The sequence below is a fragment of the Hyperolius riggenbachi genome, chromosome 4 (genome assembly GCF_040937935.1).
Source record: "Hyperolius riggenbachi isolate aHypRig1 chromosome 4, aHypRig1.pri, whole genome shotgun sequence".
Classification (NCBI taxonomy): Eukaryota; Metazoa; Chordata; class Amphibia; order Anura; family Hyperoliidae; genus Hyperolius; species Hyperolius riggenbachi.
Genome location: NC_090649.1, coordinates 116,485,369 through 116,511,555, shown reverse-complemented (window position 1 = coordinate 116,511,555; position 26,187 = coordinate 116,485,369). Strand labels below are relative to the sequence as shown.

Sequence of the window (26,187 nt, the reverse complement as noted above, 5' to 3'; positions counted from 1 at the left end):
ACCAAAAGCAGCAAGTAGGTGGCAGCCAGCGTAGGCTAGAAGTTTACCTATATTGCATTATTCCTTCTACTCTGAACCCTATTCTTTCCTTTCAGCTCATTCAGCTGTTCCTATGGACTCCACAGCAGGCACCTCAAACCAGCGTCGGGCTGAAAGGTAGGGGGAATGCAGGTAGGTTCTTTTGCCCGCAACGCTGAGTGCATGACTGACAGGCATATTTTGTTCAGTCCTAGGAAACACCGCAGCAAGAAGAAGAAGAGCACGAGAAGCCGATCAAGATCAAGATCTAAAAGGAGAAGCCCTGTTCGGTATTATTACCGAGACAGGAGTCGCTCGCCTAGAAGATATAGGTCAAGATCGCGAAGTCCAAGAAGAAAAGGATGTTGGGCTTGCAATAGAGACGTTATACCGGGCAAGACGGTTTGTGAGAGATGCTTCGCAGAAATGTCTACAGAATCGCAGCAACCTCCGGTGGATGTATCGGACCTAATAAAGCAGGCAGTCCAAGACTGCATGAAGGAGTACTTAGCATCACTCCCATCACAACCTTCAGGAGCGACGAAAGAACAGCAACCACTACCACTAACTGAGGACCTCACAATGACAGGATTTGACTTTGCATTAGTTGAGCCCTATGTCTGCGCTGTACGCGAGGCGATACAATGGGAAGAAGAAACAGAGGAGCCAGAAGCTAAGAAGCAGAAAGAATACTATTCCCAGTTAAAGAAGAAGGTCACGCCATTTCCCTTCATGGATGAGATTGCGGAAGTAATCGATGAAGAATGGCAAAAAATTGAAAGAAAGCCTCCTCTAAGTAACAGACTTTCCAAACTATATCCGATAGATGAGGAGAAAGCTAAGAGGTTAGATGATCCTCCAGTGGTGGATGCTTCCGTGATGAGGTTAGCTAAACCTACTACACTACCAAGAGAGAATACCGGTTCCTTTCGAGATGCCCTTGAAAGAAAGATCGACAGCGAATTAAGAAAGATCTATACTAGTTCAGGAGGAGCAACTAGACCGGCGGTGGCGCTCACTTCGATCGCCAAGGCCTTGAAATCATGGACTCTAAACATTGAAGATGCTTTGAGATCTGGTGCGGACCAGGACACGATTATTGCAGCACTGGACGACTTAAAGTTGACTGCAGACTTTATCGGAGAGGCTGCAATAGATATAATTAGAGGCACTGCCAGAACCATGGCCTATTCTGTTGTGGCCAAGAGAGCCCTTTGGCTGAAGGCGTGGTCAGCGGATCCTGCTTCACGGATGGACTGGTGCAAGATCCCGTATGATGGCAAGAACCTCTTTGGAAGTGAAATGGACAATGCCATTCAGAGAGTTACGGGTGGTAAATCGGGACTCATACCTCAGGATAAAAAAAATAGAAAACCACCATTTCAACAAACAAGATTTCAACAGCCAAAGTATAGAAATGCTCGTACATACAAACCCGGACGGGAGTATCGGAGAAACTGGCAGTCCTCACAAACTACTCTACAAAGATTTAACAAACAGAGAACAGCGTCAAGCACTCAGGGTCAGCAAAAGTCTTTTTGACAGTGTCTCCGCCACGATCTGTCCGGTTGGAGGGAGACTTCAGGAGTTCGGGCAGATTTGGGCGGACAATATAGGCAACCCGTGGGTCACCAGAACAATAACACAGGGGCACAAATGGAAGTTCAGGGGAGGCCCTCCGAGAAATCACTTCACTTCCACAAAGATCCCAACAACGGAGGACAGGAGATTAATCCTACTACAATACATCGAAACACTATTACTCAAGAAGGCAATAGTCCAGGTACCAGACATATCCAAAGGCGAGGGATTTTATTCCCCCTTATTTTTCGTGCGGAAGAAGACAGGAGACTGGCGACCAGTCCTAGATCTCAGACGATTAAACAGACAGATTCGACTGGCAAGATTCAAAATGGAGACTTTACAGACGATAGCAAGATCAATGATGGTCTCAGATTGGATGCTTTCATTGGACCTGGAGGACGCGTATTTACATGTCCCCATCCATCCAGAGTACCAAAAGTATCTAAGATTCGCAGTAGGCTCGACACATTATCAGTTCAGGTGTCTCCCTTTCGGGATAAGTACTGCTCCGCGAACCTTTACGAAGATTCTAGTAGCACTGGTAGCACTTCTGAGAACGAAGGGTCTTCGCTTATTCCAGTATCTGGACGACCTACTATTACTTGCCCAAGATCAACAGACACTGTTGGTACACAAACAGACCTTAATACAGACACTACAACTCTATGGTTGGAAGATAAACTTTGCCAAGAGTCGACTAGAACCTTCTCAAAACATGACATTCCTGGGAGCACAGTTCCTTACGAAGGAGAATCGCATACAACTACCAGAGGAGAAGAGGAGAACACTTGTTGGGAGAGTATCACAAACATTGTCAGCACAGACCCTAACAGCGAGACAGTGCTTGAGCATAATAGGCTACTTAACATCGACCATTCCAATGATCAGGTGGGCGCAGTGGCACATGCGCTGTTTTCAGTGGGGTTTCCTCCAGCAGTGGAGGAAGAAGCACATGTCTCAAGTGATTACAATAACTACATCTATGAAGAACAGTCTACACTGGTGGACAGTCCATTCCAATCTGATGAGGGGCCATATGATCCAACCAGACACTCAGATCATTCTTACTTCAGATGCGAGCAAGACAGGATGGGGTGCGCATTTCCTGAAATTTTCAGCCCAGGGAGTGTGGCAGACTCCCCAGGATCAGACCCCCGCAAACATTCTAGAACTAAGAGCAGCTTTACAGGCATTATTGAGCTTTCAAACAGCGATTCAGGGGAATTCGGTCCTGATGCGAATGGACAATCGCACTGCAGTTTCATACGTAAGAAGACAGGGAGGCACAAGGAGCTTGCAACTTCTTCGCCAGACCGAAGAAATATTCCAGTTTGCAGAGCAGAACTTATGGGACATAAATGCAGTGTATATCCCAGGGGCAGAGAATGTACAGGCGGACTACCTAAGCAGAAACAAGATAGACAACTGCGAATGGAGCCTATCTCGACAAGCTTTCAACTGGATATGCAACCAGTTCGAGAACCCACAGATAGACCTGATGGCAACGAAACTCAACTCCAAATGCACTACCTTCATGAGCAGGTTTCCGTGCAAACAGGCAATTGCGACGGACGCATTAACAGCACCATGGAATTTCAGAGTGGGATATGTATTCCCTCCAATACCAATGATTCCACATTTATTAAGAAGACTAATGAGAGAGAGAGTCACTATAATAGCAATAATCCCGTTCTGGCCGAATCGACCTTGGTTCCCCCTCCTGTGGGAGCTGAAGTTACAATGTCCTCTACCTATCCCGAATACAGAGGATCTACTCCAACAGGGGGCAATCTACCATCCGGATCCACAGAGACTAAATCTGAGGGCTTGGATATTGAGGGGAAAAGGCTACAGACACTAGGATGCTCCCCAGCAGTAGTGGAGACGCTGCTATGTGCCAGGAAACCAACGACCAATGCAACCTACACACGTGTTTGGAACAGATATAATGAATTTGCGCAGATGGAGGGCTTCGACCCCCTTTCCTCACAACCTCACCAGTTACTTGCATTTTTACAGCAAGGAGTGGAGAAAGGCTTGGCTTTCCATACCATTAAAAGCCACATTTCAGCAGTTTCAGCAGTCACCGGAACTCCTTGGGCATTGAATCCACTAATAAAACAGTTTGTTAAGGGAGTCATGAAATTAAGACCACCAAAGAGAAATCTGTTCCCAAAGTGGGACTTACCGCTAGTGCTGCAGGCTCTGGCAAAGGAGCCATTCTTCCCACTTCAACAATGCACGTTATGGAATTTAACGCTGAGATCAATATTCTTAGTAGCAATGGCCTCTGCCCGTAGAGTCTCTGAACTACAAGCACTGGGTTGTGACGAGCCGTACCTTACTTTCTTCCCGGATCGAGTAGTCCTGCGACCAGTCCAGAGTTTTATTCCCAAAGTGACCAGTACATTCCATTTAAACCAGGACTGGACCTTACCGGTGTTACTTCAGGAGGATACGGGAGTAGTCCATCCTTTGGATATTTCAGAAACGCTTAGAGCTTACCTTAATGCAACAAGGGATTTCAGGGCAACTGAAAGACTTTGGGTCATACCAGCAGGCTACAAGAGGGGTCAGCCAGCCTCAGTGAGAACTGTAGCCTCCTGGCTTGTAAAAACTATACAGATGGCCTATACAAAATCTGGACTAGAACCTCCACAACAGATTGTCGCACACTCGACCCGTAGTGTATCGACATCATGGGCAGCAATGAACAGGGTATCAGCAGAGAAGATATGCCAGGCTGCCAATTGGTCAAACATAAACACATTTATGAAACATTACAGACTTGATGTAACGTCTCATTCCTCTGCAGTTTTTGGTAAAACTGTTCTTAGTTCTGCTAAAGTTTAGTGGACATTATGTAAATGTTAACAACCATTAAAATTTTGTGTGACAGCATTCTAGCTCCCTCCCTTCATTTCCTAGTTAATTCCCATTCGTGTGATGACATAAGGCATTGGGAAAACGGAAAATTGTTACTTACCTATCCGTAATTTTCCTTTCCCGATGCCTCTATGTCATCACACAATGCCCTCCCTTCTTGTTAACTTCGGTGAGTCCGAGGTCGACGAGACTGGGGGGGGGCAGGAGAGGTATGCAAATTTATAAATAATGACGTCCTATGGGGTAGAGTGGGCGGGGCATCTACCCATTCGTGTGATGACATAGAGGCATCGGGAAAGGAAAATTACGGATAGGTAAGTAACAATTTTCCGTTATTTTGCACAATAAATGTTTTATTAGTGGGAAAAAAGAGAAGATGCTTTAATGCTGATGTTCTAATAAGCGGAGGATTTGTATAAAAATGAATTTTAATGATTAAATACTGCTGTTTGCAGAAAGCAACACTTTAATTATTTTATAACAGCGTAATTACTGCTGTAAAATATTTACCTATGATTATTAAATGCCCAGTTCAGAGACATGTTTTACAAAAGCATTTTATTAGAAAATGAGTTAATTAAAGGGCACCTGAACTGAGTGATTTCAGCCTTCAGTCTTGTGTTTTACTAGAATAGCAATATGTTACAGGGTCACGTGACCCCCAGGGTCCCCTGCTCCTCTGTTCTGGGGGCAGTTATTTCTGTGACTGGAGACTACAGGCCAGGAAGTGCCCGTGCCATGAACTCACAGATTTACACTGGGCATGTGCTAGTTTATGAACTTGCACATGCCCAGTTGATATGTGCTGGTTCTTTGCCATTGAGATGACTGCTTCCATTCATCTCAATGCCGGATGTAGTAAATCCCATCAGTAAACAACAAGGACACCGACAGCTGTCCATCTGAACTAGCCTTTAATGATTCATTTATATATATTTTTTGAAACGAATGCAATGGAGTTTCATTCATCTGGCACAGGCAAGGATTGCCTAATGCCAGATATACTGTATGTGCTTGTCGGTTGCTTGCGAAGTCAACCGGAATTCTACAGCAATGCTAAATATTTGCTATAGCAGTGAGACCATATCTCTCTAGTTAGGAGAATGTAATCCTATGCTTTGGTGGGAGGTGGGGGGTGGGTGTTTAAGTGTTAGGGCAAGGTTAGGATAAAACTTCAGAAAGGGATTAAAGAGACACTGATGCGAAAAAAATTATGATATGATGAACTGGTTGTGTAGTACGGATAATTACTAGAACATTAGTAGCAAAGAAAATATTCTTATATTTTTATTTTCCATTATATAGTGTTTTTTATAACATTACATCACTTTCTAATATTTGCAGTTTACACACTACTCAGCATTCTAAATTATTTCACAGAGCAGGCTAGTGAACGTTTGAACTGTCCTCTGGAGAGAAAAAGAAAATACAGTGACTGATAGTTGAGATAATAATAATAATTCAGAAGACAGCTCTTTTTTGCATAGATAACAACTGGAGTTTCTTTACTCTTCCTGTACTGGAAACAATATTAGACTCATGTCTCTGTTCCTAATATTTTATTTCTTAGCTGTACAACACATAGAAATGATTATATTATAATTTATCACAAAGCAGCTCTTCTTCTGTGATACCTTCTGTAGCTCTGTGAGGGGCGAGCACACAACACACACACAGTACACACTTTATTACGCAGCTGCAGTTAGAAGAAGGGACAGGAAAACTACAACATAATTTTTTTTTTTTTTTTTTTAAAGCAAGATTCTTATTAAGTGCTGTCATAATTTCACAAGGCAGGCATCCAAGAATAAACTTTGTAAAACCATTTTAGATTAGCTCAATGAACTTTTAATGAAGGTTTTTAATTACCAATTATGGGCAGAAAGCGTTCCGTGTTCAGCAGATGTCACCGTGTGGGCTGTTAACCCTTCCTATGCCTTACAGCACTCCCCTGGCGCCGCAGCTTTTGTCTTAACTTTCTTTCAGCTGGAAATGTTAGTAAACTTTCATAGCAAGCGAGGGTGTACTGTTTGTAGGTTAAAGTGCGACTCCGGCCTAGATGCAAAAAGAAAAAGTCAGGTTATAAACAGATATGTACAGTACATTTAACCGTTTACAATAGTTTTTATTGGGATTTTTCAAATAACATACAGTCATTTTCATGACATATTAACTTTCAAAAGAGTTTTTACATCATAAGAACAACAATAATAATATAAAAAGTGAACCTTTTACATACATTGCATAATTGAATAATCAGAATATAACACAAGATTAGGTGATACGTCATTTTTATCTTTTTGTTACCAACAACTATAATATTGATAATAGATCGCCATCTAATTGCGATCTGCGATTTGTATGCCATTTTCAAGCGATTTTCATACAATGTTTATACAATTTTCATACAATTTCAAACAATGTTCATGGAATTCCAGTACAATCTTTATACAATCTCTGGGCAATTTTCATACAATCTTAATACAATTTGTATACAATACAGATATCATACAATTTTTGTGCGGGTTCTTATAGTTCTCATACAATTTTTAGACAATTTTCATGCAAATTCTGAATGAATTTTGTACAATTTCTATAAAAACTTCAATACAATTTTCATGCAACTTGTTCAAATTTCATACCATTTTCATACAATTTTGTACAATTTCATAAAAATGTCTCGCAAAATTCTTATTCAATTTTTACTCAATTTATGTACAGTACATTTAAAGTAGTACCGATGAATGGAATATGAAGAAACACCTGTATAGACCATGCAAGTCTCGTTCACACTAGAGGCGTTTTTTTGGATTTATTTAAGCACAGGCGATTTGTACAAATCGCCCTAAAAGCGCTTACACTATGCCTTCCTGACTGACGTCAGGAAGTGATTTAAATAATTGCTCTGCTAAAGAGCTTACAAAAGCGCTTATAACACGCAGAGCAGAGTGATTTGAAAAAAAAACAAATCACTCAGGGCGAGTGCGAGCAGAACGCAATGTGAGCGAAGCCTAAGAGATTTGCTGTTGATTGGTCCTTTAAAGTGAACCTCCGGACTAAAAATCTACTCAGCAGAACTGAAAAGGCTTGGTGTTTCTTTAACAGTTTCACAGCATCAGAACTTTGTTTTTCTTACCAAAGCATCATTTTTAGCTAAGCTCCACTCATCAAAGAAAACAGGCTTTTTTTCCCTGATGCTGTGCAAAGCATGATGGGATCTCCTATGTTGTTGTTCACGTTGCCTAGCAACTGGGAGGGGTGATCAGCACACAGGACAGTTGGAACTGTGTCTCATGCTCCCTGTCACCTCCTTTTAACCAAAAAAATGGCTGCCCCCATGAAATCAAACATTTGCCTGTTCTTTTAAAACAGGGTGGGTAAGAGATTATATTACCTATCTATTTTAATTAACATAACTAATGTAACTTAATGACAGTATGTTTGTTTAGGCTGAAGTTCTTCTTTAAGTAAGGATATTCTCAATGGTATAAATATACAATTTTGATTTATTATAATAAGCACTTCAAACAATGCGTTTTGCGGCATAAATCGCAATCTCAGGTTAAGTGGTGTGCTCTGTATGTTGCAGGAAAAATCGTGGGCACCTTTAAGCAAGGACAATTAATAAAGGACTCATTTAAAGCTATTTTGATTGTACTTCGTTATAGGCATGCAGCTGCTTTCCATTTTGCACTGTAAAGAGTAACATTATAGTAGATACTACTGAGAATACATGTGCTACTCCGTACTATTACCTATATATAAAAAAAGCACATTTCTTCAAAATGAAGCCACTGCACTACATGGGTAAAAACATGCAAATAATATTGTGTTTCTTTTCCCACTAGAGCATCATACCTAATCCCCTTCCCCCACCACGCTGACCTGATTATCATTTTTATTCATTCAGCCCGCAATACACGGTGTAGGATTTGTTGGTTGGACGGTGAATTTATGATCGCGCTCTGGGAGCGGCGCACATATTGCGCATTTAGAATATAAATGTACAGATCCCCCCTCCTCGGCGAGCATGCATATGTATTTTGCTAATGCGATCTTTCACTTTGAGGGATAGCGAGTACAATGGTAAGTCACCGGCCTGTACACACACGGAACTGTCACCAACATGCTCTCCTATGGCTGAGAGCTTATTATGGAGTCACATTAAGATGCACATATTCCCAATGTAATTCCCATTTGCACTTAAAGCCCGTTCCCTCTTGGGACCCCTTTGGCAGAGCTATTAGGGGCTCCGCTTAACATACTGCCCCCCCCCCTCGCATCGACTCTCCATTAATCCCGACAACCTTGTGGCAGGGTCACCCGGATAGATGGACGCTGATATCGAGACTTCGCCCGCTTTCCTTCCGCCTTTACCAGCCCTTAGCTGCCGCCATTAATCACTCTGCGCGTTAATGAATTATTGACCCTGTGGGTTATTGAGCCCTTATGTCACCACATTGAAATGTTAAATAGGTGACAAGTTGTGGGAGGTGAGGGAGCAAGAGAGGCCAGGTGCTGCGCGAACGTCACCCCAGTGTATTCAGAGCGACAAGGAGCAAGGTCGCTGCGCCGCTCTATCAACTAGCAGACGTGCAGCCAAGTAATCATATTAATAGAGTTTCAAATAGGACTTGGCTGTGTCCCTCGCTTCTAACAACCTGACAGATCTTTTCACACTGGGGAGGAGTACATTTTTTATTATATAAAGTTATTATTATTGATTTATAAAGTGCCAACATATTCCGTGGTGCTGTACAAAGTAAGGGCTGGTGCACACCAGAGCGGTTCTGAAGCGTTTTTTAAAACGCTTGCAGGGGGGAAACCGCTTGGCTAATGAAAGTGAATGGGATGGTGCACACCAGAGCGGCTCGTTTTTTTCACAAAAAAACCCAAGGGCTGCAGCATTTTTGAGATTTCTGAGGCGTTTCTGCCTCAATGTTAAAGTATAGGAAAGCGGAAAACAGCTCTGAAAAGCACTAGATCAGAGCGGTTTTCCAGGTGTTTTTTGTTACAGAAGCTGTTCTGGTACTGTAGGTTCATTCTTAACCTGAATCTGTTCTTAAGTCGGAACATTGTGCCATCTCTGTCCCTTGTACCTCCTCTGTGCCCCCCTGTGCCTCCAGTGTCCCCCTCTGTGTCACCTCTGCCCTCTGTACTTGCTTATACAAATTAACCACTTCACAACTGAGGTGACCTCTAGTCTGTGAGCTGCAGGTCTCTGCAAGAGAGACCTGTCTTTCCATTACAAGTTTCTGGTCTGTTCTGCTGCTGAGGAATTTGCATACACTCGTTATGCAAATCCCCTACCTGCCTCCTTTGATGACTGGCAGTATAAAGAGCTATGTTTCCCAGAGTCCTTTGCTGGTCATAAGGGTTAGTCCTGTGGAACACTCCTGGAGTGTCAGCCTTGCTCATTGCTTGAAGATTAGCTTAGAGTAATTCTTGGAACTGCACTAGGCAGTTTCCCTAGTGCAGTTAGGATTGCATATCTGTTTTGTTTGTCTGTTGCGATTGTTCTGTCCCAGCGGTGGCCGACAGGAAGTCATTCTGATCTTTGTTCTTGGAGTATAGCTGGAGCAGCGGTTGCTACCAGCTATCTCCTCTAATCTGTCTTGCCTGGATCGCACTCGCCTTGCGCTAGTGCTGTGGATCCGTCTCTCTCACTTATTCCTGTTTTTCGTGTATCTGTCTTGTCTGCTACGAACGCTTGCTGGAGGCTCGGTGAGGTAACCGTTAAGCAAGCGCTCGCGTCCTCTGTTTCATGTTTGTCTGTTGGTGGTTAGTTAGGTGTGCTTGTCTCTGTTGTGCTTAACACGCGGAGACCGCGCATAAACACGTGCACTGTTGCGAATGAGTGCGGTGTTCGCGTTTAGCTAGCGTTTGTTATTTTCCTTATCTTCTCATTGTATTATTTGCTGTGCCTTTGCTACTCTCGTGCTCTGCCTTGCTGTAGCCTTGTGTCACCTCGGGCAATCGCATCTCTCGCGATTGCGTTCCTACTTCATATCTGCTGTTGTATATGCACCGTCGTGGGTTGGCGACTAGTTTGGTGCACACACATACAATCTGTCCCTGTGCTCATTCTCTTTCACAATCGCTTCTCTTGCGATTGCGTTCTCACTTGGTTTCCCTTGTTGTGTGTCCGCCGTTGCAGGGTGGCGGCTAGATTGGTGGACATACATACATTCCTCATCTGTGCTTATTCGGTCTTGTGTCGCTGTTAGCAATCGCCATCTCTAGCGATTGCCTTCTCACTTTGTCTTCATGGTTGTGTGTTCATCGTCGCAGGGTGGCGACTAGTTTGGTGGACACACATACCCTCTGTCGCTTTGATCTCTCTCTTTCAGGGCTATCTTGCCCTGCGTTTCTTCCCTTCGTGCAATTCCTGTCTGGCGTCTGTGGCCAGGCAGAGGAGCTGTTCCTCTGCACTCCACAGCTCCACCTGCCGACAGGAATTTCCCTCTACAGGTGCGTTGCACCTTTTGCTGGGTTCCCTCAAATTACACGCTTGTGGAGGATTTCTGCAGTGTCAGCGCACGTCTTGTGCGCTGATCACGGAGAGAATTCCACAATCGTTACACCCATAGTTTATAAAGTAAAAGTGTTGTACCCTCTTGACATAAATATTTAAAAAGTTCAGTCCCTAAGGTAACTGTTTATGTTTTTTTTTTCATTGTCATTTTTTTTTAAATTACAAAAAATAAATAAATTGGGGAGTGTGGGAGGTAATGAGTTAATTTATTGTGTAAAACTAATGTATGTGTATATGAAAAATGCTTTACGGTGTAGTTTTACTATTTCGCCACAAGATGGCCACAGCGATTTTTTTGTTCATGCAACCTGCAAGCGTCCGGAAGTACACTTGCAGGAAGCACAATGAGGCTGGGAAAATCACAATGATAGCGGTGCTTCTCGTAGAAGCAGCTGATCATTGCGGGGGCTTAGATCAACGCACGGGAACGGTTTTTCCCGTTCATTGATCTCCGAGCGGGCGTCGTCGTGCATGATCGGCGGGAGCGCGCGCACGAGCGAGCGGACAGCGGCGGTAGCGCGGGAGGTGCGAATATCTCCGTCCCGAGGGGTGAAAGGATGGAAAAAGGGATGGAGATATCCGCAGCAGTGGGGGTAAAGTGGTTAAAAGCCATTTTTTCTTTGACTTTTTAAAAATCGATTGTCTCAAAAATTACAAGAACTACAAAACTACAATTTGAAAAAAAAAATGTTTTGACTTGTTTCCGTGGAAACACAGAATCCATGCCATTCGTATCGGCGGGTCGTTCGTAAGTCGGGGACTACCTGTAAGGAATTCCAAGACACAAAAGGGAAGAGAGCACTGCCCTTGCGCGCTTACAATCTAAGGAATGAGGGGGGGGGGAATAAAAGGTGGGAGTTGATGATAAGCGGCCAGTCAACCGCTGCTGTAGAACTACAAATTCCAGCATGTCATATATCAAAATGCAGTTTTGAGGCCTCTTGCGCTGCGTTGCCTTGCGTTACTCTTTCCCGCTGCATCCCTGCTGCAAGGGCCATGCAAATTTATGAAGACACTTCACGAAATGCAACGTGGTGTGACGAAAGTATCCAAATCATTGAAATCCCAACACAAGCGCATTACCGCATGATCTGTGCCTACCGCATGCATTATGCAGTAATGTAAGTCAATAGGCGACGCAGTAGGTGTGCACAAAGGGAGCGCGGTTTGACCTGGCGTGTATGTGCGGACCAACAGGAATCCCAGTGATGTACTTCCTGCCCAGCATTATTATTATTTAGTGTTTATATAGCGCCGACATATTACGCAGCGCTTATTATTATTTAGTATTTATATAGCGCCGACATATTACGCAGCGCTGTACAGAGTATATTGTCTTGTCACTAACTGTCCCTCAGAGGGGCTCACAATCTAATCCTTACCATAGTCATATGTCTATGTATGTATTGTATAAAGTACAGTATGTATGGTAGGCCAGGGCCAGAATTAGGGGGAAACCAATTAACTTTTCAGTATGTTTTTTGGGATGTGTGAGGAAACTGGAGTGCCCGGAGGAAACCAACACAGACACGGGGAAAACATGCAAACTCTGTACAGATAGTGCCCTGGCTGGGATTCATACCAGGGACCCAGCACTGCAAGAGATAGTTATCCACTATGCCACCGTGCTGCCCAGCAGGGAGTACGTCACTAGCTGGGTGTGGCGCTATACATATTACCCTGTTGCCGCATTACCAGACCGCTGATTTACTTGTTACTGATCTTGGTCATTGAAGTTATCTGGGCACGAAGGTGTATTACTAGAAAGGTCTTTTACAAAACAGTGCTGAATTTACTATTGGTTTGAGTGGAGGACTATTGGCCTGGCCTTCTATTAAGCAGCTATTGTGTAACATTGTTTGGTGCTGATTACCTTTTTTTAACCAAAAAACAAAAAATGTCCCCATTGCTGTACAGTGTGGAACAGCAAAAAGCTATGTTGTCACTGATCACATGCCACCACCCAAACCCCCCTTATGCACACAAAAAACTGCTTTACTAATCAATGTGTATATTTTTTTTTTAGTTGATTAAGGCCTCAGCATCTAACAGATTTCCCTTTGATACCATATTTTAGTCAATTTACACATCTAGTCTATCAAACACCTCACAGTGAATAGTGAATAATACCCACTTTACCAGCTATCCGAGAAGGCAGGCTCCTTCACCTGAATTTAAATGGCAAATCGTCACGTTTGACCGGAATGTACATTAATAATAACAATCGTATTTATGCTATGGTTGCCATGGAAACCATACTGAGATATGTGTTTCTATTCACAAGTGGGGTTACTTAGTCCAATTTAATTTCCAGCCGGTGAAGTGCTCAGTCAAACAGCTTCATTAATTTATTATTGGATTATTATCTCTTTTTTGCATCTGTGGAGAAAGCGGCAATATGGTCTATAAAGTGGGAATGATACACTCGCTGGCTGCTGTAAATGTTGCCTGATAAGTGGCAGGCTACTATTAAATAATTCCACACTGTGGAGATGGGGGAAGCACAGAGTGAATAATCCATACGTTTTCTTTGGTTTGCATTATTGATGAAAGTTGTGTTTACGCAGCAAGCTGGCTGCTACCGTTGTTGGACAGAGGGAGGAATACATCAAAATGGGCTGCTGCCATCTCACTGGCCCTCCTCTCGCTCCTATTTAACAGGTTAATTGGCATGACGATGACAGTGAGGAGAGATGACAGTATAACGGAGGAGAATTACCTAGAGAGCAGCTGGCCAGCCGGGAGAAGAGACTGGAGACCATATGCAGGCTGCCAGCTGATGAGGTGGCATTTGTGTCCCTCAGTGACCCATCCCATCTCCCATATATGTCACATGACCCTCCTCTCATGGGAATAATATGGTGTGTGGAATGAGATGAACCACACATAAAGAATCAGGACAGACAGTGATGGACAGATAAGCCCAATATGAGACAGCACTTCCTATGGGTAACTGGAGGTCAAAAAGGTTATGGATTGACTAATGCAGCTGGTTATGAGGACTGTCCAGAAAGTCAATTATTTGCAGAGCTGTCAGTTTCCAGGCTGTCTGTTCTGACACCTGTAATGTTAACTTAAGTGCTAAAATGAAGCAGTCCCAAGTGTATCTGTAGGGTTGTGTGAGCGCAAATGGTGGCCTTCAAGTCAGTCAATCATTGTATAATCCAAGTTCGGCACCCAATCAAATGCATTTAATACACTGAAGGCTGAACTATGACTAAGGGCTCTTTCACACTAAGACGTTGCGTTTGATGCGACATTAAGGTCGCATAACGTGCCCCTAACGCAACACATGTTAGTTTTGGTTGGACGTTATATTGAACTGCGTTATTCATCTCTTGATGCGTATTTTTGATGCATACTTTTTGACGCATACTGATAGAACGAAAACGGCACACGCGTCACATTTAAAAAAAAAAAAAACATTACTGAGCATGTGCAAACATTGTAACGCAGCTAAATACGAGTATAACGCACACCGTGCTGCACTTTTATTTAACGTGCAGCGTTATACTCCAACGCGACGTGGGCACCTGTGAACAGCCCATTGATTTTTCATTACTGTAAGTTGTTCTGCGTTAGGGGATGCTGTAACGTGCGATTTTAACGTCCTGATGTGAAAGCAGCCTTAAAGGATGACTGAAGTGAGAAGAATATGGAGGCTGCCATATTTATTTCCTTTTCAAACAATACCAGTGGCCTGGCAGCCCTGCTGATCTAACTGCCTGCAATAGTGTCTGAATAACACCAAAAACAAGCATGTGGCTAATCTTGTCATATTCAACAATAATGTCAGAAACACCTGATCTGCTACATGCTTGTTCAGGGTCTATGGCTAATAGTATTAGATGCAGAGGATCAGCAGGGCTGCCAGGCAACTGGTATTGCTTAAAAGGAAATAAATATGGCAGCCTCCATATACCTCTCACTTCAGTTTTACATTAAAGAAGAACTATAGTGAAAATAACATATTTAATAAAATTGTTTTTGTTTTTTTTTACAATATCCCTGATTTATGTTATGAAATTTATCATAGGGGGCTACATCTTTAGTCCTGTCAGGAGTAGCTCTGCGGAATGTTTGATTCTGAGAATTCCAAAGCCAGTGAAAATAACGCATGGTCTCCCAGAATGCTTTAGGAGGAGAATTCCACATAGTTAAATAGCATAGCGAGGCATCACTGGGAGGGTTGGGCTACATTTACTATGCAACAATATATAGATACCGGAAGTGTTTCTCATGCTGAAACCAGAAAAAATACCATAAAAGTGGGTATTTTGATTAATTTCCTGCATTCTACTATATGTCACTACAGGGCCTCTTTAAACTCTCCTGTGCCCACAAAAGACCTGAGAGCTCAGTTTGTGGGTGATCCTGTGGATAAGGGCTGCACATGAGACACCTGTTCCTGTTTCCCTCTCCCATCCCCTGCCTCCTATGCTGGCTGCACAGCTCAGATGGTCAGGGTGAAATATGCTTATTCAGTAGATGTGAGCACACAGGAATTGATTTGCAGGCAGGTGAGATTCTAGGAGTCTGGGCTGAGATTTATGGCTGCGGGGATTCCAGCCTCCTCAGCAGGGAGGGAAGAGGGGGCAGAGATGGAGGCCAGCGCTCCTCTGCTATCTGATGATCAAACACTTTCTGCCACGGTTATATATGTGGCATGCTATAATTATTGCAGCAGATGTATAGCAGCAAATCACCGAGCCCTCATAGCCGTGCTGTATTATTAAGCCTGCTTGTCCTTCCCCTGCGCTGTTGTTTTGCCCTCATTAGTCAACCTTCCTATTTCCTTAAAGGACCACTATCATGAAAAATTGTAAAATTTAAAATAGATGTAACACACATACAAATACAAAGTATGCTTCTTTCAGAGTAAAATGAGCTATAAATGAATTTCCTCCTATGTTGCTGTCATTAACAGTAGTTAGTAGAAATCTGACTGAACTGACAGGCTTTTTACTAGTCCACCTCTTCATGGGGGATTATCAGTATTTCATGTATTCCAAAAACATACAGATAAGTTAATTGGCTCCCTCTAAAAAAAAAAAAAAAATTGGCCCTAGACTACAGTACTTACACTTCATAATATAGACATATGGCAATGGTAGGGATTAGATTGTGAGCTCCTTTGAGGGACAGTTAGTGACAAGATATATATATATATATATATATATATATATATATATATATATATATATATATATATACACTGTACAGCGCTGTGTAATATGTCGGCGCTATATAAATACTAAATAATAATAGTAATAATAATAATGTATTCTTTACAAAAGCATTTCATGGAGAAGATCTATACTAAGAGGCCACCCACCTACCTGTTTGCACTCTATTCTGGCAGTTGGACTGAGCAATAGCCGTTCATTAAGTGCTTTTGGAAATAAAGAAAACCCTGAGAGCCCCACAGGAGGAAATGGGCTAGTTCAAAATCGGTCAGTTCTGTCAGATTTCTACTACCTACTGTAAGTGACAGCAGGAGAAAAGTAATTTATGGCTCATTTTACTCTGGAAGAAATGTACTTTTCATTTATGTGTTTTCATGCATTTTAAATTTTACTTTTTTCACAGTAGTGGTTCTTTAAAGAGAAACCGTGACCAAGAATTGAACTTCATCCCAATCAGTAGCTGATACCCCCCTTTCCCATGAGAAATCTATTCCTTTTCCCAACTGGATCATCAGGGGGTCTGTATAGCGGATGTTGTGGTGAAACCCCTCCCACAGTGTGATGTCAGCACCTCACAGCTCAGAGTTCCTGACATCACACTGTGGGAGCCTTGTTGCATTGTGGGAAATAACAGCTGTTTCCAACTGCCAAAAAGCAAGCAGCATCTCCTGTCACTGACATCACGTGCCAGCAGTAAAAATGTAACCATGTGATAAATGTTAGAATGTAAATCAGGGAGAGGAAAGATTTTAGCAAACACTGAATAAATCATTTCTACATCATTATTGTAAAAATTAAGCACTTTTGTTATTACATTAATTTCACTGGAGTTCCTCTTTAAGACAGGAAAAGAATGTAATAATCTTTTTCCCGTATTTCATTCATATTGCTTCTTTTACTATCCCCTAATTATGTCCTAGTGTGCACTACTGCTGCTGCAGAACGCTGGCCAGTGCTGGCACAGCATGTGTGACAAGTGGATACAGCGTGGATGAGAGGATGCTGTAGGAAGGCTTTCATTAGTAGCCTATTGAAGGCATGTGAGTCTCCAGGGTCTCCCGGGCGTCTCTTGGTCTGTGACAGGTGCCTCCGCTATGTGCAGCTGGTTAAGCTGTAGTCCTGGCTTTTCCCTGGAGAACCATTAACATTTTCTGCTCTCCCATACATACATACTTTCTGGCCTCTTTTCTTAAAGCCCAGGGATAGATCTAAAATATCCTCTAATAAATTAGTAATAGGAGTGCTCAGCTGTTACCCTTTTCTGTGTGACATGTGACTTCTTCAGCTAATTCCGCTGCCTTGAAATTTTGAGCACATGACCTCCAAGTTCAGTGAATCAGTTCTCAGGTTCTGGGTCGTGTTACCCCACTGTCCAGACTATAAGGGGGAAGGCACAGCTTGAATCTGTCTCAGAATATTGTGGCCTGTAGCACAGTTAGTACAGGAAGTGCCAGTCTCTGTGGTCCTGAACATGGATTTTAGATTTTGAACTTTGGGTTGGCAGTTCACTGATGAAGACTCAAAACTCCTTGAGCGTCTGGTTCACAAACGCCTGACCCAGTACCTCAATGCCAACTCACTACTAGACCCACTGCAATCTGGATTTCGGCCTGCCCACTCAACCGAAACGGCTCTCACCAAAGTGGTCAATGACTGTAAGGAAACGCGGAAAGGCCGCCGTCTCTCGAAGTGAGGCGGCTGTTTCCGCGTCCAGCATGGCGTCACAACGCGGAAAAAACGCCGCATGCCGCATAGGCAGTGCGGCGGAATCCGCATTGGTAACGGCGGAATCCGCATTGGTAACGGCGGAATCCGCATCAGAGGCGGCCCCCGCACTAGATACATTGCATGACAGTACTGGTGTGGCTGGGACTGATAGTCCACCAAGATTCAGACTTACACGCGCGCGAGCACAGAGGCAAAGTTTAAATAGCAGTTAGAAGGGAGTCGGCTGACCAGCTGGGTCAGCTGACAAATTCCACTGCTCTCATTGGACCAGCAATTAGGGAGGTCCTGGAAAGGTCCTAGAGTATATATACTGCTGGTTGTTCACTTGCTCTTTGTCTGGCGTGCGATCACATATGTGGGAGCACCCAGATCCGTAGTCAGATCCGCAAGTGTGCCGGGACCAGCTGGAGCTGTAATCCTACACTTAGCTAGATTCTGTTGATAGCTAAAGTACTAGTTTGATTGTGATTATCTGTTATGACTTTTGCCTGCCTTGACTATCCTCCTGAACTCTGATCTTGTACCTCGATATTTCTGATACTCTGTTGCCGAACCCCGGCTCGTTCCTTGACTCTGCTTCTGCCTCCTGATTTTGTACCCCGATATATCTGATACCCCGTTGCTGAACCCTGCCTGTACTTTGACTCCGCCTTTGCCTCCTGATCTTGTACTTTATCTGTCCGTGTGTGTACGACCTGGCTTGTCCGACCTCGAGAACCGACCTTACTGTTAGAGGCGGTTCCTCGCTCTGTTAGTGATCCTTCCTCCTGAAGGTTACTTTCAGTCTGTCCTTCCTACTGTCAGTCTGACTCCTCCCGTCTTGGAGAGCTCAGGTCTGCGGAAGGAATCTGTGCAGTACTCCTTGCTGCACTGAGGCCTAGTCCTCTAAGTGTTATTGTTGCACCTAACACTACACTCTACTCAGGTGAACAGAGGTTAGCTAGTATATCGGATTATCAGTGATACTGCAGATCACGTATAATCTGGTATACATCTGTATTCCCAGTGATTCTGCAGATCACTGGTAATCAGATCCTCTCTGTGCTTCACCGATCGTTACAATGACCTTGCCTTAGCTAAAGCTGAAGGTAAATACACCATTCTCCTCCTCCTTGACCTTTCAGCAGCTTTTGATACAGTAGATCATCCCCTACTCCTCCAGTCCCTCCAATCCATGGGCATTCACGATCTCGCCCTGACCTGGCTTTCATCCTACCTCTCCAACCGCTCCTTCACGACCTCCTTCAATGAGTCCTCGTCCACCCCAACCACCTCTCAGTGGGAGTCCCCCAAGGCTCGGTCCTTGGCCCCCTACTGTTCTCCCTATACATATCCTCCATTGGCAAGGTTATCTCCTCCATGGGTTTTAACTATCATCTGTATGCAGATGACACCCAAATCTATCTCCACACCCCTGACATATCCACCACTACCATGAATAAGGTCTCCTCCTGCCTATCTGCCATCTCCTTCTGGATGTCCGCTAGGTTCCTAAAACTAAATCTAGACAAAACGGAATTTATGATCTTCCCACCCCGGTCATCCCTGGACCTCCCAGATGTGCAGGTCACTGTTAACCACACTACTATTCACCCTACCTCTCAAGCCCGCTGTCTGGGTGTCACCCTGGACTCCGCACTCTCCTTCACTCCCCACATCCAAAACCTCACAAAGTCCTGCAACTTCCACCTTCGTAACATCTGTAAGATTCGCCCTTTCCTGACCCCTGCCACCACCAAACTCCTCATCCATGCCCTCATAATTTCCCGCCTCGACTACTGCAATGCCCTTCTGTCTGGACTCCCTAAGACCCGAATAGCCCCACTGCAGTCCATCATGAATGCGGCTGCCAGAATTATCCACTCCTCCCATCGCTCCACCAGGGCGGCTCCCCTCCGTGAATCCCTCCACTGGCTTCCTATCCAGTCCAGAATCAGATTCAAGATATTGTGTCTGACCTACAAATCCATCCACAAAACCTGTCCAACCTACATTTCTGATCTTACTCAGAGATACACACCAAGCCGCTCACTCCGCTCCTCCAATGAACTTCGCCTGACCGTCCCCCGCATCACCCAGTCCCATGCACGCCTCCAAGACTTCTCAAGAGCCGCTCCGACACTATGGAACTCCCTACCTCCACCCATTAGGGCAGCCCCCTCCTTCAACACCTTCAAGAAGGCCCTCAAAACTCACCTTTTCACTCTTGCCTACCACCCCTCACAATTGCTCTAAACCCACAGCCGAACTCTGGTCCCCTACCTCTCGTGTCCCTACCTCTCCCTCTAGATTGTAAGCCTTTGGGCAGGGTCCTCACTCCTTTTGTGTCCTACCTGATCATGCACCTCCATTACTGTGCACCCATGCTATGCATTTGAGTGAACCTAACTTGCCTAACTCCATGCTCCCATCCAGTGACTGACTAAGCATTACCTTGTACTCATACTGTGCTGTGTGATCTGGTTTTCTTGTATTCCTGTATTGTCATATTGCTGTTTGTCACCCCTAAATATTGTCTGTAACCTAAATTAATGTCCAGCGCTGCGTAATATGTTGGCGCTTTATAAATACAACAAACAAATAAATAAATAAATAAGACAAAACCAACATCTGGGGACACCAGTAGATATTCTTTGCTTTCATCCAAATTGATTATGAATGATTATTCTTGATTATGCTTTAGCAGCATTTCAAATCTGGAGAGTTGGGGAGTCCTTTAATCATGCAGAGGCCTGTCCTTATAAAGCAAAGGTCTGTCCTTATAAAGCAAAGGTCTGTCCTTATAAAGAGAAGAAATACAGACATGGTTGTGGCGGAGGTAATGATTAGAACCGCACACCTCCTAACATTTTGAGATAAGAAGGAGGGACACCTTAAGACACACCCCTAACCACGCCCCCTGTCACACCCCTTGTCATGGATGTCACAAAGAATTAAGAAGCAAAAGATGTCGTTTTATCATACAAATCCTGCCGTTTTTTTTTTTTTTTTAAATCATTGGTGGTTTTCCTCCATTTTAAGATATGAAAATAAGAAATATATCAATTTAAATGATAGAAATAGTTTAGAGTCAGTTAAGGAGGAACCGCAGTGAAAATAATGTAATGAAAAAAAGTGCTTAATTTTTACAATAATTATTTATACATGATTTAGTTAGTGTTTGCCCATCTACCCCTCCCCCACCCGATTTACATTCTGAAATGCATCACATGGCCACATATTTACTGCTGGCAGGTGATGTCAGTGGAAGGAAATGGTGCTTTTTTTGCAGTTGGAAACAGCTGATTTTTCACACAACAACGAGGCTTCCACAGTGTTATGACAGTACCTAGGTGCTGACATCACACTGTGGGAGGGGTTTCACCACAATATCAGCCATACAGAGCCCCCCGATGATCCGTTTGAGAAAAGGTAAAGATTTATCATGGGAAAGGAGGTATCAGCTACTGATTGGGATGAAGTTCAATCCTTGTTAAACACATTTTTCAGTAAAAAAAACAACCGATACATATATTTACATAGATTTGTGCGTCAGTCCTGAAGGAGAGTCAAATGAGGAAGAAAGAGGGACAGAGGGATTTGGTTCCCAAAGATGGACTGTCCCTCAGAAAATCACAACATTTATATTGCGCTTTTCTCCTTGCGGACCTAAAGTGCTTGAGCTGCAGCCTCTAGGGTGCACTCAGTAGGCAGCAGCGTTTAGGAGTCTAGACCAAGGACTCCTTACTGAATTGGTGCTGGCTATGACTGAAGAGGGGAATAGACGAGATTAACTATCCAGCTAGGAGCTATGGAACCGTGTCACTGTGTCCCCATTCACAGCAGATCTGGCAATAAGTGAGTTAATGGCCAACACTCCATATTAGATGTCACTGCCCATCAAAGTGCATGCAGGCCTCAGGAGGACCGCAGAGCCGGCACAGATGTGACACGGCTGCCATGAAAGGTCAGCTGGAGCAAGCTAGCCGAGAAGGAGCCAGAGCCTGAAACCTTTTCAGATGTCATCCAGGGAAATAGGAAACACGATGAAGTGTCATCCTGCTCAGTGTGCGAGGCCGGGATGGCAGCACAGGCAGTGACTCTGTGCCACGCAGGAAGCCACTTGTAGCAAGTCCATGTGCTCTGCAGGTCACAGTCAGGCATGTGTCTGTACTCATAAATACATACATGTGCGTACACTTCCTTCCTCTGTATATCTCTCAGGGGGGATCGTGCTTATAAGCTGCTTCAATGGAACGGAGGATGTGGAGCGATCCCGTTTTAGCTGGCGAACATTTGTATTTTCATTTATAATTTCATTCAGCATTGTTGTTTCCGCGACTTGAAGACCCTCAGTGTGCAAACATCCTGTGGCTTGTTTACAACAACTTTTCCAACAGGAATACACAGGCAGAGCCAAGAAGCAGCAACCAAATACATTGCGGAAACACGATAAAGAACAGCCTTGCTCAAAATGAGCTGATAAATGGCTGTGTTGTGAGAGCGCAACTGAGGCTTGAATTCTGGAGTTCACTGCAAATGTCACTGCTGTGCCACTGTGCACTGGGTCCACTGTGCAGTGGGAGGGGGGTAGCAATACTGGATCCACTGTTCAATGGGATGGGGGTGGTGTCAATGCTGTGCACTGGATTCACTGTTCAATGGAGGGGGGGGGGGGATTTAAAAAGGGTTGAATGGACACTCAGATCACTTGTCTCACTCATGCTGCTATCATGCTGCTTAGTAAATACCAATGGACGGGAGAGGTGGTAGAAATGTATAACTGTGACTTATTGGAAAAATGCTATTATTCTTCCAATAAGTCACATTCCTGATATACATTTCTACCACCTCTCACATCCAGTGGTATTTGCCAATCGGCATTTATCTGCACTGACTTGGTGAACCTTAACCACTTCACCTCCAAGGTTTTTCCCCATAAACACTAGAGCAATAGCACTCCTTCCATCCATTCACCTATAACTTTATTACTACTTTTCACAACAAAACAATCTATATCTTAGGGTACTGTATTTTTGCCACCAATTAGGCTTTCTTTGGGGGGTACTTTTTGCTAAGAATTATTTTATTGTAACTGCATTTTAACAGGACAAACAAGAAAAAAAGTGAAAAAAATCATCATTTCTCAGTTTTCGGCCATTATAGTTTTAAAATAATGCATGCTACCGTAATTAAAACCCACACATTGTATTTGCCCATTTGTCTCGGTTACTGCAACGTTTAAAAAAATTCCGTAGTACAATGTATGGTACCAATATTTTATTGGGAAATAAAGGTGCATTTTTTCAGTTTTGCATCCATCCCTAATTACAAGCCCATAATTTAAAAAGTAACAGTAATATACCCTCTTGACATACATATTAAAAAAGTTCAGTCCCTAATGTAACTAATAAAGGATACCCCAACTGAAATGTGACATAATGAGATAGACATGTGTATGTACAGTGCCTAGCACACAGATAACTATGCTGTGTTCCTTTTTTTATTTTTCTGCCTGAAAGAGTTAAATACCAGGTATGTAAGTGGCTGACTCAGTCCTGACTCAGACAGGAAGTGACTACAGTGTGACCCTCACTGATAAGAAATTTGAATTTTATAGAAAATTTTTTTTAGATGTAACTTTACTTTTTGACCACAAGATGTTCTCGCCCCTCACTTTCTTATGCATAGTATTATGGTACTATGCTAAGAGGAAGCACTGCGTGGACAGGCTTTGTGAATGGTGGCACTGACTCATGGACAGCTGCAGCCATTCACACAGGGACTGTGTTTCCATTCATTGATCTCTCTGCTAATGAACGGCGGCGGTAACAAGCATGGGAGCGCGCAGCAGTATCTTCGTCCCTGTTTACTAAAACAGAAATAAAGGTAAGCAATGTTGCTCATCATCTTACTTTCACTACAGATCCTCTTTAATTTCTAAAGACTGCAGTTTCCTCACAGTAGATCGGCTGAATGTTACTAGACTTGCCAGTAGACCTGTCACATGTATGGCCTCATATTTGCCAACAGCAACATTCAGTGGTTCTCTCTGCACATTTACAATGTGTGGCAGATAACTAAGAAAGGCAAATGATCATAGATTTAGGTCATGTTTATTAATAGGACTCTATAACACAGAGGAGCACAGTGTATGTATGTGACTTTGATCGATAGGCCTTGTTCAAAGCTTGTGTGATGCATTATGTAATAATGCAGCAATGCATGTTAGCATGTTCACATATTTCCAAAGCATTGTTTACTATGCACATCTAGTACAAATCAGTGTACCAGAGGCGCCAACAAGGGTAAAATACATTAAAAGCCGGTTACAAAGGAAGTAGTGGTGGACTTGCCTCCATTTGAAGACACAAATGGTAAATTTAAAAAAAAGGAGCTTTTATTGCACAATTCTATACTCTCTACAAGGATCCGTGAGTACTTCGTGCCTCATATGGAGGGTCCAAGCACTCACAGATCCATGATTAGATACTCCTTTGTTTGCCTGAGGAAACGGGTTGCCCCTACGAAATGCTTCTCAGCTTTTGGAGTATAGAATTTTTTTTTAAATTGACCATTTGTAACTTCAAGTGGAGGCAAGTCCACCACTGCCTTCTATTTAACTAGCTTTTAATATATATTACCCTTGGTGGCGCCTCTGATACACCAATTTCTACTGCTCCTGGTCCCTCCTTGGTGGAGGGGTATTTCCCCATTCTTTACCACCGAGATCGACTTCTTAACCTGGGTGGGATCGAGTTTGTACTCCCCACCAGCCTTCACAGTGGTTGCCTTTATAGTAAACCTGGTTTGTGAGTATTATTCCTCTAAACATACATCCTGGTATATTAACATACTACAGTATAGTGCGGGCTCCTATATTGTGCACTTATGAACATTATACACACATTCTAAAGCATAAACTATAACAGATGTGTAAAGCATGTGTTATAACCTGTGCACATTGCAACATATGTAGTGTTTGCATAGCCCAAGGACAAGTATTTGACATCAGTTCCTGTTCAGGTTTACCTCAGTTAAGTGTCAGTTGATGAAGCTATGTCCAGGTAATGGCCTGCTCACCTTTAATAGCCCGTTCACACCTAAGACATTAGACCGTGGCAGACGGCATTTGGGAGCATTTTGCAATAGTGGGAATGGAGTAAAATTCAAGCATTAAAAACCTTCAAAATGCATCAAGATTGAAGTTTAACCTATGTTAGGCATCCTGCAGCATTTTGAAATGCCTATCTCCACAAAAAGCCAAAATGCTTTGCATTTGTATAATGAAGGTATTCTACCCTCAAGTAATGGTCAAGGTGTGATCACGTGGCACCATTAAAGAAGCCAGGTATTTCAGGCTTGTTCAGAGATCATAGGTATATCAAAACGCCTCACACAGGAACCTCTACCAATGCAACCAATGAGCGGTGTGCATTACTTGCTTCCACTTTTAGTGGGAACATCCCCTAAGGGCTGAGCCACAAGATTATGCTGACCTTCGGTTCACCTCAGTGTCCCTTTCTGTAGTATAGCTTGGGCATGATCCAATGCCAGACTGACACTAACCTGGAAGTGATGGAGCAGAGTGGTCTATACATGCAGATTGGCACCTATATCACAAGTTAGAACACTTTATTGAAGAAAAACATGCATAGAAGGATCATACACAACCATCAGGTAATGCAGCTTACCTAGAACAGAGAGGAACACAGAGTGAATACAGGAACTCACAATACCATAGAGATTGTTGCAGCACTTTACATCTTACAGTGACATCTTGTGGTTGCTTTACTATACTGCAGTTTAGGAAAAAAGCCCATATATACTAGGCCTAAACCATTAAAAAAACAGTGCTAGTAAAAGGAGAAAGTTGAATAGTAGGTCAGAGGCGTGTGGGGTGCTCAAGGCTGGTTGAAGCCTGTTACTGCGTGATGTGACACTTTACACAGAAACTGAAGTCTGTTTTTTATGCTGCTAGTTTTTATGTGTCTGACACACACGTATCCAGTAATAGCACACAGGAATCCTGGAAAATGACAGAATCCAATCCGTGTGTTAAAGCGTTTGAGCTAAAACCTGCTTTTATTCCTCCTATGTCTACAGTCAGTTTCCAACTGTCATTTTACAAGGATAAAAAAATGGCAGAACCATGTATCCGTACAGATACAGCACAGGTTATACTTAGCAGCATCGGGAAGGGTCCAGGCACTCAAAGAGACCAAACCCCAAAATAAAAAGCACAGTGCTGTGCCAGTGGCAGAATGGAGC

The 26,187-nt window shown here is 43.4% G+C and overlaps 1 protein-coding gene and 1 long non-coding RNA gene across 7 annotated transcripts in view; one reads left to right on the top strand and one right to left on the bottom strand.

The window, feature by feature from the left end:
* EPHB1 (EPH receptor B1) overlaps nucleotides 1-26,187 on the top strand; it is a 436,698-nt gene that overhangs the window by 206,107 nt on the left and 204,404 nt on the right. The gene's annotated exons all lie outside the window — the stretch shown is intronic.
* LOC137571394 (uncharacterized) lies at nucleotides 6,330-13,962 on the bottom strand. The gene is made up of 2 exons (XR_011031352.1): nucleotides 13,743-13,962; nucleotides 6,330-6,543 (listed from the first exon to the last, which is right to left on the bottom strand). It is a non-coding gene; the product is annotated as an uncharacterized lncRNA (long non-coding RNA).